The 15,902-nt window shown below is 39.9% G+C and overlaps 1 protein-coding gene across 4 annotated transcripts in view; it reads right to left on the bottom strand.

Annotated features, from left to right (window-relative positions):
* Positions 1-3,705, bottom strand: part of SCN7A (sodium voltage-gated channel alpha subunit 7) — a 76,563-nt gene extending 72,858 nt beyond the window's left edge. For all 4 annotated transcript variants that reach the window (XM_059928018.1, XM_059928019.1, XM_059928017.1 and 1 more), the window contains exon 1: positions 3,438-3,705. The gene's annotated coding sequence lies outside the window, so the exon portion shown is untranslated. The remainder of the gene's footprint in view (positions 1-3,437) is intronic.
* Positions 3,706-15,902: the final 12,197 nt, after the last annotated feature.

Here is a 15,902-nt window from a genome sequence, read left to right on the forward strand (position 1 = left end):
TGTTCTTGTGACCCTAGTCAGTCAGACCCTTGACCAGAGGAATCTGGCCAGAAGCCATGTAAGAGCTCAAGAGGGAGGAATGTATTCTTGCCTCTGCTAGAATAATACAAAAGGGAGCTTGTTATGCATGTAACTTCTATACTCATCAGTAACCCTGAGACCTTCTGGCCTATGGCTTTAGACACCACTGAATCTGTGGAATGCTAAATTTTAAAAAAATTCCAGGACTGGCATATTCACTGGAACCCTAGACGCCTCTTAGAATTGGCTATTTACCTCTGCTCCTGATCATCTGAAACAGGTGGTCTGTTTTTCCAGGATCTACTTGTACCACCCCCAAAACTACTCTAGCTTTTCAAATGTGGAACTAAATACATAGACACCAAGTTTTTCTCAAATTGGAGAGTAACAGCAACTAGAGAGGAGCCTTTAAACATATTAGGGTGAGGCAGGATATGGAAGTGCCAAAATTATAGCCTATAATTAGGTTCTTAGGCCATGCAGCCTCTGGGAGAACTCAGAGAATGAGAAGCTGGTGGATGGGGAGCCTCACTCTGGCATTTAAAGCAGAAGGGAAGGAATATTCCATCCAACACTATATATTCAACCAGGGACTATGGCCCTCAAATCAGCATCCTCTTATGTTCCAGTTTAAAACCAAGTGCCCTGGACTAATCTCTGACTTTTAAAATCAGAATTTCCTTGGGTGGGGCTTCAACATTTTCGTCAAGCTCCTGTTTGATGCTGATACAGTCAGTCTGGCACCTGGCTGTCACCACAATCAAAACTGTCAACAAAGTTGGCTATCCTCAGTCAGCAAAAGCTGAGTCAATCCACTCAGAAATGCTGTGTATACAACAGGGATATCTGTTAGCCAGACATGGGGGTTCCCCTATCAGCATAGAGCATAACCAGAATAAGCCTGGTTTATAAATAACAATAAATGAACAAACACATGGAAATCATGATCCCAGCTGGGCAAAGAGATACAGACCAGCTAAAGAAACATCTCTAGAAGCTCTCCAATGAAAACTTTCTCTTCAGCCTTAAAGGTTCCCTTTTTCAGTGTTGCAGAGGTGAGACCTTGCTTGCATGGCCTTGGTTAGCCCACATTAATAGAAGAGAAGGGGACCAACTCAGGGAAAAATGAGATCTGTCCGTACAAGTTAGTGTCATATGATGGTGGGTGACTGTGCATTGCTGATAGCTAGTCAGGGTGGGCAGAGTTTACAGATGTCCTCTCACAATGGACCAATCGTGATATGGGTTAGTGGAAATAATGGGACCAGACTTACAGGTATCAAGACTGTCTCTCTTATGCTAATGCCTCTACCATAAGCTTTCAAGAAAGAGTCTATGGTGGTAGGTTTAGGGTTGTGGGTCAGTCTCTGAATATCCCAGTTGTGTTACAGATACTGTCATAATGAGATCTAGGCCTGGGGCATACTGGGATACTTCTTCCCTAAGTGAGGGATTGAGCAAAATACTGTTGTTTCCATTTTCATTGTGCTTTAGACCTGTATTCATCCTACCTGGGCAAAATTAGTGGGAGTGTAAATCAACTACCCTCCCAGAGGCTTTTCCACAGGAGGCTGTGAGACAGAATGCCCAGTTCCTAGGGGCTTAGCTCTTCTGCCCCCTCTGCAGTAGAGACTGACACACAGCAACATGTGTATCATGTTTGGAATCTGTTGGTTCCTTTTCCTGAGCCTACGTCCAATTTTAGGTTCTTCTCTTATTGTTTTATATACATTGATGGTAAAAAGGGAGCTCACAGTACCTCTCCTCTCAGTGCAGAATTTTCATAAATCCCAGCAGTCAAGAGTAGCGTATTTATGCCTAAACTTTGATTTCTCCTATGTTAATTAGTGGATCAAATAAATTCAGCAATACCCAATATACTGATGGTTTCATCCCAAGGAAGTAAGAGCATATACCTAAAACAAAATTTAAAACTAAAAAGAGAAAGAGAGTACAGTATATTTTGAGAATATTCAAAAGGTTTAAATATGAATTGTTAGCCAAAGTACACAATTTTGTGAGGATGGAGGCTCACAGGTTAGAATATACTTTAAACTGTACTGGTGGCAGTAGATCGTGACCTGGATTTGAATTTCACTTCCTCTAGTGCATTCTAGTGAGGTCTGTCAAAACCTCTTTTATTCTTATAATGAACTGGACTTTAAATGAGAGCTAGAGAGTGAAGTGGATAAAAATGCAGAACAATTCCTTATATAAGCAATAATTACACACGGTATTACCTTTACAAAACCCTTCATGTAATCTCTGTCATTTGGTCCTTGTCAGGATCTGTAAGTTTTTTATGTCATTTACAGATAAGAAAAATAAAGCTTAATCAAAAGTTAAATAACTTCAATTTCACAAAAACAGAAATCATTTTATCATATAAAATTCAAAGTTTTCTTCATTGGAATTCCAGCTCATCATTGATTAGCCAGGTAACATCATCAAATTATTCCTCGTGGGCCTTATCTTCTTTACTTGTAAAACTAGAGGCTGGATTATAGAAACTTTAATTAGGGCTGGTTATAGCAGGTATGGTGCTCAGGACTCTGTTTATTATAGGGCCCAGCTTCCTTACATTTTGCTATAGAGTACCCGATAGCCAGGAAGAAAAATATCCACAAAAAGCACCACCCAAACTCCTCCTCATTTCAAGAGATTTTTCTGGCCAATATCCAAACTTGACTCCATCATTTCCATTAATGAAAGGAACCCATCAGTGTGTCATTCCACATGTGTTCATCATTTGTCCTTCTTAGACCGATATCCTAAGTATTGGAAGCAACATATAACCACAGTCACAATGAACACATCATCATCACTTTTAAAAGAAAACCTTCAGAAGGTATGCATATTACAGAACTAAACAATGGAAAAACAAAAACAAAAACATAAACCTGTTGATCCAAACAATACCAAAATGCCCAACTGTTTAAACTGGCACACCATTTCCCATCACATCCGTGCTGCTAATTTTATCTGTTGATTCTTACATGAAAAGCATCAATCGTGAAATCACTAAGTTACTTGGCGTAGAAGATAAGATTCCTTAGAAGAAGTATACTCCACCTTGCATAAGCTTTTATTCCTTCTGTTCTATCATTGTGTCATGTAACCTAAAAGTCATTGCCATGTAGAGTTTTTAGAAATTTTACACTAACAGAGCATCCTGGTTTCAGAAGCTTACCTGGTGGGATGAGAAAACTGACCACACATACATACAGTGCAGAGCAAACATGCACAGACAGTTGCTGCTCTTGAAGTAGCTCTCGTAATTCAAGTCCAGAATCTCCTACTGGGGACCCTAAGGGTGTGTATGGGGTGGGGCAGGCAGGGTGGGTGGGAAAGGCTGGCAGCAGATGGCAGCTATCACTATCCCGGGACTGGGCACTCAGCAAGAGAAAGGCACTTACTTGCTACCAGGTGACGGGTCTCCACCAGCACCTAAAGGGAACTCTGAGAAGTTGGGCTCCTTGGAGCCCCTTTCTCCTCCTGGGCTTCTCTTTCCTCCAGGATCTCTGGTTTCCTGAGCTCTGGTTGCTCAGGAGGTGTTGCTAGGCTGGCGTCGGCCCTCACCAGCGGATGCCACCCAGGCCACGACAGCTCAGCAGTAAACGGACCCCACCGAACTGTCGGCTGCAAAGAGTTTCTGGGGCGGCTGCCCAGCCGCTGACCCGAAGACCCCTCCCGCCCAGATGCGCAGTGGAGCTCCGCCCGCCGCCTGGAAGCTGTTTTTGAGTCCTTCTCACTCCTCCCTCCCCTCTCCCAGCCACGCCACCCTGGCCCCCGCCCGCATCCCCAGGATGGTGCACGACTTCGGCCTCCAGACCGGGCGAGGGCGGGGTGATGTTGACAGAGACAGCGGCGGCTGCGGTGTCTCGTCTACCAGCTGCCTGGGAAGGGAGGGGGCGAGAGGAGCGGGATGGGTGAGGAGGGGGAGCGGGGAGAGGACTGCAAGAGCGGGAAGGAATGGAGAATAGAGGAAGAGCGGGGATGCAGCTGGGATGCAGCTGAGGGTGGGGGAAGAGTCGTAAACAGGAGGGACAGGAGCGGGAGGGGAAGAGAAGGCGGCAAACTCAGGTCTTTAGGTCTAGGAGCTTGCTCTCTCTCCTTGCCTAGTTGCCCCCATGGAGGCCGTGAGAGGCAATTATTAGCCTGCAGCATTCAAATCTGGACAGTGCCGTAGGGGTGTGTATGTGTGTGTGTGTGTGTGTGTGCGCGCGCAGATGTTTAGGAAAGAACGGATTGGAGCCACTATACCTTCTCACTCGAGATTTCTTGCCCACTCTGGCGATTTGAGACACAAAGACAGAGGAACAGTTATGCATATCTTGGAAAACTAGTGCACGACAGGGTGGTTTGGGGGTGAAAGAAGGAAGTGTTTGACCTTCTTTCCCAAAGGGAGTTTGGAAAATTTTGTTACATCATAGAACATTCATTTTATAACCCGATCTTGTTCAAAATAGTGACTTTTCCTTTAAAAAAAAAAAAAGGATCCCTACAACACATGTCAGAAAGACAATAAAAATGAGGAAAAGGGAAAAGAAATCATGTATATTTATAAGAGGCTCAAATTTTACATTCCAAGGCATCGGACAGAAGAATAAAGTAGAACTAAGCTAACATTAGTTCTGTGCAAACCATGTCAGAAACAGCATGTTTCATCCATGATTCACAGAAAAGGTCTTGTTACATGTATTTTGTTTGTTTGTTTAAATCATAACATTTGTTATGAAAAATTTCAAAAATATACAAAAATACAAAGAAACTATAACAAACTCCTGTGTACTCATCACTCAGCCTCAACTATTGTCAACATGTAGCCAATTTTATTTTGTCTATACCCACCCTCTCACCTTAGATTAATTTAAAAGTAGTCCAGATATCATATCATTTTAACCAAAAAAAATCAGCATATGTGTCTCTGAATGATAAGAACTTCTAAAAAATACAACCCAATACGATTATCATACCTAAAAATTAATTGCTATTTTGTAGTCAGACATCCATTTGATCTATTTTTTTTTATAAATTTATTTATTTTTATTTTTGGCTGTGTTGTGTCTTCATTGCTGTGTGCAGGCTTTCTCTAGTTGTGGTGAGCGGGGGCTACTCTTTGTTGTGGTGTGCGGGCTTCTCATTGCAGTGGCTTCTCTTTGTTGCGGAGCATGGGCTCTAGGCGCACGGGCTTCAGTAGTTGTGGCATGCGGGCTCAGTAGTTGTGGCTTGTAGGCTCTAGAGCACAGGCTCAGTAGCTGTGGTGCACGGGCTTAGTTGCTCCACAGCATGTGGGATCTTCCCGGACCAGGGCTCGAACCTGTGTCCCCTGCATTGGCAAGCAGATTCTTAACTACTGCACTATCAGAGAAGCCCCTCCTTGATCTATTTTTAATAGACAATGTGTGGATTTCCAGCTTCTCTTGCTCACACTTTGAGGTAACCCTACAAGTGGATTGTCTAGTGCATTGGACTTTTCTTGGAGCATTCCTTCACACCCAGTAAAATTCTATGCATCTTTCTGTACAAACATAATATAAATAACATAATATAAAGTTAACAAACTTAAAAATATCAAATATTTTAAAGTTTAAATAAGATATCTGACATAAATAAAGAGAAATTCTGCTTTGTATAATGAACAACTATAACAGGCAACTAATCCCAAGACATTGTGCAAACCAAAAATAGAAACAGAGGCAAATGGAAGGGAAACCAATGATATTGGACTTACCTTCTGAGTTAGACAATAATTTTTTGTTGTTTTTATTCTGGAGCAAATATTTTGTCACTACTATTAGATAATATTACTAAATTAATCTGACAAATTTTAGCAATTATTATGATCCTAATAAGAGCTTATGAGGGGCTTCCCTGGTGGCGCAGTGGTTAAGAATCCGCCTGCCAATGCAGGGGACACGGGTTAGAGCCCTGGTCCGGGAAGATCCCACATGCTGCGGAGCAACTAAGCCCGTGCACCACAATTACTGAGCCTGTGCTCTAGAGCCCACTAGCCACAACTACTGAGCCCGTGTGCCACAACTACTGAAGCCTGTGCTCCTAGAGCCTGTGCTCCGCAACAAGAGAAGCCACCGCAATGAGAAGTCTACACACCGCAACGAAGAGTAGCCCCCGCTCATCACAACTAGAGAAAGCCCGCGTGAAGCAATGAAGACCCAACGCAGCCAAAAATAAATAAAATAAATAAATTTATTTTAAAAAAAATAAAGAGCTTATGAGAACCCTTTGGGTTGCCCGGCTGGGTAAGTGTGTGGGTAGGAGGGGTCACTTGCTGTTTGTTTTCCACGCTTCTGCCTGAAGAACCTTATAATCATATATTTTAAGCTGTGTTTCCTAAGTATGTACCCAGCAGGCAGAAGCTCTAGACCTGCTTGCCCTACCTCGTCAAGAGAAACCTTTTCTATCATACTACACTTGAACCAGATAAGCCCCTGGAGGAATTATTTCCCTTGAAGCCTGCTTAAGTGGAGGCTGTTCATTTCTAACCTCAAATATATCAGTGTCAGGCATGTGGACGGGTCTGGTGTTTTGATTCTGACTCCGTATCACCACATCCGAGGTCGGTAAAACCTTAAAACAATTCTTCCAAAATACAAACAAATCAAAACATACCTTCCTTTGAACGTATGTCCACTAGCTGTATCATCCTTTTCTTCTACTGGTCTAGCATTCATCTTCTGACTTTATAAATATTCTTATTTATTAAGGATTTATTTTCTGGTTGACAGTCTTCCCTTCCATCTGGACTCTTACAACTTTCTACTTTCTACTCTTAACAACTTTCTCATTCATTTGGATGCCGATAGCCATTTCAGTAGCCTAGTTTCTACTTTCCTCCCTAATAGATGATTTTTTTCCACTCTACCTCAGCTACTAATTCCCACACTCACATTTTGAATCTTGTCATAGCTAGCAACTGCTTGTTTTTCTCTGTAACGTTTATCTGACTTGCTAAATGTCAGTTGCTTATTTTTTTTTTTCTGTCTTGTACCACCAGAATGCATGCTACATGACAAAGGAGACTTGTTTATTCCCTGTTATAAGGTGCTTAGAACAGAGGTTGTAATATAGTAGGTACCCGGTAAATCTGTTAAAGGAATGAACACCAAGCATGCCCCCAGTCCACTGTGTGCTTCTTGGAAGAATGTGGTGATTCACCATAGAAACAGATCATAGGGCACATGTAATATGAAGAACGTGAAAATTGTTTCTTTATCTGCTTTTATTCTGCTTCATCTATGATACTTATATACTTTAATGCTTCTGTATACACAGATGTGAAAATTTCCCCTGGCTGCAGAATCTTGATACAAAGCACAGGTCTGTCTGAAAAGAAGTGGTACAAATAAGAAAGTCCAATTTTGTCTATGGGGAATGCCAAGGCACTCAGAGAAATAAAACACTCAGCATTAAAACAAAACAAAAACAACCAAAAAACTATACCCTTATTCTAACATACTAAGGAATAGACATTGGTGTGGGATTGTTGTCAAAATCCAGGCCTAGATATTTTTAAGGATGAATATAAAATAAAATGTATTGTAGAAACATGTTTCTGAATCACTTGAATTTTATGATTTTTAAGACTTCATATTGGGACCTGGTGGTGCAGTGGTTGAGAATCCGCCTGCTAATGCAGGGGACACAGGTTCGAGCCCTGGTCTGGGAAGATCTCACATGCTGTGGAGAAACTAAGCCCGTGCGCCGCAACTACTGAGCCTGCACTCTGGAGCCCGTGAGCCACACTACTGAGCCTGCATGCCACAACTACTGAAGCCCGTGCACCTAGAGCCCATGCTCTGCAACAAGAGAAGCCACTGCAGTGAGAAGCCTGTACACCACAACGAAGAGTAGCCCCTGCTCGCTGCAACTAGAGAAAGCCCACGCGCAGCAACGAAGACCCAACACAGCCAAAACTAAATAAACAAATAAATTTTAAAGAGTAAATCCTAAGAGCTCTCATCACAAGGAAAAAAAAATTTAAGAAAAAGAGCATATTTTCTTTAGCAAATGCTAGTTAACTTTCCACATGTCATGTATAATATCACAAGCAAATGCCTATGATCCTTTTTGTCTTAGTCAGTTAGGGCTGCTAACTGGTGGCTTATAAATAACAGAAAATTATTTCTCACAATTTTGGCAGCTGGAAGGTGACAGCATAGTCAGGTTGTGGTGAGAGCCCTCTTCTGGATTGCAGATTGCAGGTTTATCATTGTATCTTCCCATGGTGAAGAACTGAGAGAAGAAGAAAGCTCTCTTATGATTCTTATAAAGGCACTAAACCCATTCATGAGGGCTCCACCCTTGTGACCTCATCTAATCTTAATCACTTCCCAAAGGCCCTGTCTCCTAATGCCATCACATTGGGGAGGAGGGTTTCAACATATGATTTTGGGTTTTTTTTGGAGGAGGACACGAACATTCCATCAATAATACTTTCTTTTCAGTTTTTATCACCCTCACCTACCTACATCAAAACAGTGCTGCAGGGACTTCCCTGGTGGCGCAGTGGTTAAGAACCCACCTGCCAATGCAGGGGACATGGGTTCGATCCCTGGTCTGGGAAGATCCCACATGCCGCAGAGCAACTAAGCCTGTGTGCCACAACTACTGAGCCTGTGCTCTAGAGCCCGTGAGCCACAACTACAGAGCCTGCACGCCACAACTACTGAAGCCAGCATGCCCTAGAGCCCATGTGCTGTAACTACTGAGCCCATGTGCTGCAACTACTGAAGCCCGTGAGCCTAGAGCCCATGCTCTGCAACAAGAGAAGCCACCGCAATGAGAAGCCCGTGCGCTGCAAAGAAGAGTAGCCCCTGCTCGCCGCAACTAGAGAAAGCCCACGAGCAGCAAGGAAGACCAAGGCAGCCAGAAAAAAAAAAAAAGACAGTGCTGCAAAGCCAAAATCAGTTTCTTATCATTATTTTTATTTGTATAGTGTTCTACTTATGGTTCTGACTATATGTTTGAATTACTTAGAACTGTTCCAAGAAAACCTTGCCACAGTCTTCAATTCTGTCCCAAGTTCCAGAACTATAAGAATCTGGACATGAATAAAACTGTAAAAAGTTGTTTAAACAGTTGCGGAGGAACCAAATAAATGTCTTGATTCTTAAGGATTCTCAGAATTGAAGGAACAGGCCATAGATGGTGAGAGTCAATTGGGGTTCTCTATAAAAAAGTGGACAAAAATTCTTTTAGAGCTTTAATTATCAGTTGATAAATTACTAAACCAGTTCCAATTTCTCAGATTCCTTGGAATATATGCATATGTACACAATGTCCCAGTTTGACTCTTCCCAAAAATGTTCCAAAGGTAGGCATAGTCAACAAAGACTCTCAGTGAAAAGCCAAATTAAATATAGGAAATCAGCAAGGAAACATATGTCAAACTTCTCATTTGGAAAACACATTCATATAGTATAAGGTGGACACTTTTGTGCCTATATTTATTTCATAGTTTTCTGTGGTACCAAGAATCAGATTAGACAAATCATAGACACATCTGGAGTTTGTGTTTGAAATGTTCCTGATCACAATGCATTCCATTTTGCACTTTTGAATCCAACATTCATCTGTCAAGTAATTTCTAATCAGTCTTGGCAGAAATCCAGAATATTTTCAAGTGAAATAATAAAACACAAAACAGAGATAAATACAAAATCACAATTTGTTGTCATTTATCTGAATGTTCCATTATAATTTGTGTGCCCATATGTGAAACAGTTGAATATATGCACGCCATATGTAAAAGTAGGATTTGACTGCTGTAACAAAAAGCTAAAAAAATTGTGGCTTAAACATGGTAGAAATTTATTTCTCTCAAACCTAATAACCTAGGCATAAGGAGTTCAGGGCTACAAAATATCACCAAATCAGGCTCTTTCAATTTTGTTGATCTGCCATCTCTACTGTATTATACAACTGTTTCCATGATTCAAGATGGCTCACCAACACATTTGTATTCCAGATAGCAGGAAAAGGGAATAGAGAAAATGGAGTTCATGCCCATTCCACTAAAGGTTACAATCCAAAAGTTTTACTTTACACATTCTTGAGTTCATATCATGTTGGCCAAAACTTAACCCCATAGACACAACTGGCTGCAAGGAAGGCTCGGGAATGTCGAGTTTATTCTGATGTCTATTCGGTGAGCCAAAAGTTGAGGTTTCTACTAATGTAGAAAAGTAAGAATAAATATTGGGGGATGATCAGCAACTTCTGCCATGCCATGTCTGCATCTGCAATTGACATTCTAATTAGACTGGATGCCCTCACCACACAGCAAATTAGAAAAAAATGTGTAACTTCTAAAAATTTAAGAACTTACAAAAGCAAAACTAAATTTATCAATAAACATTTCTCTCCACCTAAATTAGAATTATCAGGCAAGAAATTCAGATTGAAGAACAACCATTTGAACAGTTACAGTATTAGATTCTAATTTGTTTCCTCAAATGCATTAGATTTCTTGCCTATCAAGAGTAATACTGGTGAAAGTCGAGATAATCATCTCTGCAGACAGCTAGGAAAATCTCAGGAATTAGGGAGACCTGGTTATCTTGCAACTGGGCTAGGTTGTGTGCTGAAAACAGGAAGTTGTTTGAAAATCTGTAGGCCACCAGAGGTCTAACTCTAGCCCACCCTGCTAACTGCCCCTTCCTCAACTCGTGGTAGGAAATACATTCTCTAGAAAATTTGGAATGTAAAGTCTTGAAATCTGGAATATTAAACACAGAGAAGAATACAGAGAGGTGCTAGACTGAAAAGAAGACCTTTAATAAAAGTTTGTGCTCTAGGGGCTTCCCTGGTGGCGCAGTGGTTGAGAATCTGTCTGCTAATGCACGGGACACGGGTTCTAGCCCTGGTCTGGGAGGATCCCACATGCCGCGGAGCAATTGGGCCTGTGAACCACAGCTGCTGAGCCTGTGCGTCTGGAGCCTGTGCTCCGCAACAAGAGAGGCCGCGATGGTGAGAGGCCCGCTCACTGCGATAGGAGTGGCCCCCGGTTGCCGCAACTAGAGAAAGCCCTTGCACAGAAACGAAGACCCAACACAGCCAAAAATAAATAAATAAATAAATAAATAAAATTAAAAAAAAAAAGTTTGTGTTCTAAATGATGAGACTCTCTCCCTTTTGCTCCTGGTAATTTCCCTTAATCAACAACCAGTATTCTGGTAGTCAGATTTTATATTTCAGAAGGGAGATTCTAGGATCTTCTCCTGGAAAATCTGACCTATCCCAGGACAGACCCATTGATACTGGTATATTCATGTCTTCAACAAAATACTTAACTGATTACTGGATCATCCTAGAATAAAGTCTTCTAGTCCACAAGATTTACTTCTCCAACCCTCAAACACATGTATAAATGTATAATGTATCTGGTTATTTACTTAGTGATCACTAAACAAGAATCACTGGACATTTGAGCAATGATTTCATCATAGCAGAGAGGAAATGAAACAAGTCTATTGAACAGAGTAACTTTGTGAAGGTAGAAACAGAGTAAGGCACAGAGGAAATTCAAAGAAAATATAATTAACGTGGGAAATAAGAGTGAGTGATATATCCATGGAACAAAGATAGGATGTACTATTTTAAAGGAACAATATATAAAAGAGCTCTTGGAATCTTAATCTATGATAGATGATGATGATGATAATGGAAGAGTCTGTATAATAAAATTGTGGAAATGACCAAGTATACACAAAGAAAGAGACAACAGCATATTAAAGATAAAATAAGAGACTAAATTCCAAAGGTCCAACCTTCATTTTCCAGAAAGAGAGAATAGAGAGCAAGTGAGAGTAAATCATCAAATAAATAATACAAGAAAATTTCTGAGAATTGAAGGACCCAAGTCTCCCAAATGAATGGGCCCAGAAAGGGCCAATCAGTTTAAGTGGAAATAGTTCCTCGACAAAGAGAATCACCATGAAATATTAGAATTTTTAGATAAAGATAAGATTTTAAAGCTCCCAGAAAGAAAAAAATTGAGTTACATACCTTTTGCCTAAATCTTGGGTGTAATATCATTCTCCAATAAAATCAACCAGGACTCCTTTGAGAGATGGTTGATTGTAGGTCTGGGGCAGGAAAAATATAACATGAGTCTGGAGCATCTTGCAGTATCAGAAAGTAAGAAAGCTCAAAAAAACTTCACAGTAATGGGGGTATGTCAAAACAAAGGGACATGAGGGCCAACTGAAAGCTACTAATGACCGAAGCTGGAACAATTTGAGCAACACAATAAGTAAAGTAGTGTTGGATTATAACCCAAAGTATAAAATATCCATGAGTCCATACTGGTATAAATAAATGATTGAATAAATTAATAAATGTGGGAGAAGAGACAAATGTCCCATGCAGAAGAATTTTAAATAATTTATATAGATTCTCCACACTGAAGGAGAGGAAGCATAATTCCTTACCCCTTAAGTGTGGGTTACACATGGATACTTCCTTCCAAAGTGTACCGTATGGAAAAGGGGAAAAAGAGTAACTTTACAGTGTAGAAACCTGACAATCCTACCTCAGCCAGGTGATCAAGGTCAACATCAACAGTCATAAATCATGCTGATAGTAAGCACTCTTGAAATGACTTGATGGAAATAGCACTTTATCTCTGTGATCTTCCTCCCAAATCTCATACCTGCAGACTAAGAGAAAAACATCAGACAAATTCCAATAGAGGAACAACCTACAATTTACCTGACCAGTACTCCTCAAAACTGTTTAGGACATCAAAACAAGGAAAAGTCTAAGAAACTGTCACATCCAAAAGAAGCCTAAGGATATGACAACTAAACGTAAATATGGTAAGCTGGATGAGATCCTGGAACAGAAAAAAAGGACGTTAAGTTAAAAACTAAAGACATTTGAATTAACTATGGACTTTAGTTAATAATTATATCAACATTGGTTCATTAATGGTAACAAATGTGCCATACTAATGTAAGATGTAAATAGTAGGGGCAACTGTGTGTGTGTATGTTTGTGGGGCTGGGGGAAGGTATATAGGACTCTCTGTATTATCTTTTCAACAAATTGTTCATAAATCCCAAAGTGCTGTATAAGAAATAAAGTATTATTAGGATGAAAGTATAATGAGAAATAGGATATTCCCATATTCTCAAAGAATCTAGTCACAAAATAGGCATTAATTACAAAAGAAAAACTAGCAACTTTACAGTGGAGTATCCTGACAGAGGCCAACATAATGAAATGATCAAAATTAACATCACCAATAATAAGACATGCAATCTTTTGCCCCCAATTCATAAATTCAATTTAGTCAGGAGAACACACAAAACTCAAATAGAGGGATAATCTACAAGATAACTGGTCCATACTAATCAAAGGTGTCAAAGTCACTAAAGGCAAAGAAAGACCAAGGGATTGTCATAGAATATAGAGACCAAGGAGGCTTGACAAGTATGTATAATGTGGAATTCTGGATTGTATCCTGAATCAGAAATGTGACATTGGTGGAAAAACTAGTGAAATTCTAATAAAATCTGTAGATTAAAACCACAACAGAACAAAGAATTGGGCTATAAATTATATAGGATTTATCAGTTGCTGCATTGGAATCCAGAAGGCAATGGGTGGTAAGTTTCAAATGTCTAGAGAAGAATGAACTCCAATCTAGTATTTTAGACACAGCTAAGCCATCAGTAAATATAAGAGAAGGATATAAATAATTTTCAGACATGGGAGTTCTCAAAACTTTATTTTCCATGTACTTTTCCATCTATGTATTCTTACTTAAGAAATTATTGAAAAACGTGAGTTTTCCAAGGAGAGAACAATTCAGAAATGTCCCTGGGATCTAATAAACAGGGTTTCAAAATAGAAGAAAGTGCCAGAATGAGAGATACACTGCAGGCCCCAAGAGAACCAGTTCAGACTGGAGATGGAGGTACATGTGGTAGTTTACATAAATTTTTAAGAGTACGAGAACATTTAGTCAACAGTTAAAAAAATAAGAAAATTTAAAAGTTATTTAAATATTAACCTGAGAAAAAACAAAATCACATATATATAAGGAAATATGATTATGGTACTCTCCTTGACTTAGCAGAATCTTATTATCAAAGCAACCAATGTGGGTTTAATCAGTGTCATATAGCAACATTGGCAGGATGTTTGCATGGGCAGGGGGTGAAAGAGAGGGAAAATGCTTATTTCCCATAGTAGAAATGTGATACATAATATCTAAAATTGATGAATCAAAAAAAAGCAGTATCCACATACTACTTGTAAATTTGGAAGAAGATTATAGATGAAACAGCTAAAACGATTTAAAGGGTTGCCTGACTAAAGTCAAGAAAATAAGAGAGTTTTGATACATGCCTTTTAGGAATATTTAACTTTTTAATCCATGTTTATGTTTTACTTTAATAAAACATAAAATTAATTGAAAATAAAGTTAATACATAATTTCCCAGGAAGTCATCACACCAATATGAAGATATAAATAATGTCACACCTCTCCCCCTGACTGCTGCTTTATCTCTTTATCCCATCTGAAGAAAAGACAGACTTGGAGCGAGAGATTTCACAAAACAGCTATTCAAGAGATGACTCTGCAAAGAGATGGCTGGCATCCCTATCTTTTCACATCACCTGAAATGAGAGAAATTTCCGCATAGTCACCCAATATTCAATTGGCTCTTCTCTTAAGTGAATATTGCATTTATAGCCATAGTCTGAGAAATTCACCTACACATCCTTCCAAACTCCATTCTCACATTCAAGGAAGTCTACCTGCAGGCTCCATCTTGTAAACCCCTGTAAACAAAGAAAAACAAAGTGTGTTGTTCACCACCAGGTTCTACAAGGATTAAGTTGTTAGCCACTGCAGTCTCTGACCAACAACATACCCTGAGAGGAATTCAGGGTGAAAAACAGGATGAGGCACCCTGTGCTTTGGGTAAACAGGTCCCACAGATAGTTAGATGTATATCTCAGGAAGAATTTTAATGAACCCAGACTCTTGCATCTTCCCATACATCGAAAAGCACTAAAATCATTAACTTGAGATATCTGTTCTTTGTGACTAGCAGTAGTCTTTTACCAAAATGTGTGCTTGACTGCATGTATTCCCTAGCCAAAAATCATATGTAAACTGGCTTCTCCTCTACCTCTTGGGAGCAATTTCCTCAGAGCTACTGAGTAGTTGTCTCCTGGGCTATCATCCTTCTTAAGATCCCTGAATAAAACTTAAACTCACAACTCTCAAGTTGTGTGTTTTACTTTGAGTCAACATCCCCTCTGCCAGCAACTCTCTTCCAGAAGTAACTGCATCCCTTCCAGAAACAGAATGTAATTGTCCTTCAGGACCCCTACCTCCCCATGCCCCCAGTATTACAGGTGATGGAGGGAGCAAATCTTGAATGAACCAATAGTACAGGAGGGTTCATATCTTGCCAACACCATCTCTTCTAATGCATAACAAACATCAGCTAAGGTAAATAGCTAATCATCTAAATCCAACATTCTGAAATGTTCATGAATGGCAAATAAATCAGGTTTTTTTTCCTTCAACCATGTTATAGAAAACTGAAAGAATTAACTATTGTTTCATTCTTCTTTCTGAGTTAGATTCTTCTCCAATGTTTGTCAAGCCATTTTGCCTCTTGCTTTATTTTCCCTTCAACGGTGTATCCCTCATTTTAAAAATCCTTAGGAAACCCTCTGTTGCCTTCTATCAGATCAAGTTAATTACCCCAGCTATGGGGTTTCATATTACTTATTGTAATTTAGTTATTAATTATGTCACTACTTGTTTAATTTACATCTTCTTCTCAGAATGTAACACCCAAGGGGTCAGTGAATGTATTGTTCTTACCACG

This window comes from Balaenoptera ricei, chromosome 7 (genome assembly GCF_028023285.1).
Source record: "Balaenoptera ricei isolate mBalRic1 chromosome 7, mBalRic1.hap2, whole genome shotgun sequence".
Taxonomy (NCBI): domain Eukaryota; kingdom Metazoa; phylum Chordata; class Mammalia; order Artiodactyla; family Balaenopteridae; genus Balaenoptera; species Balaenoptera ricei.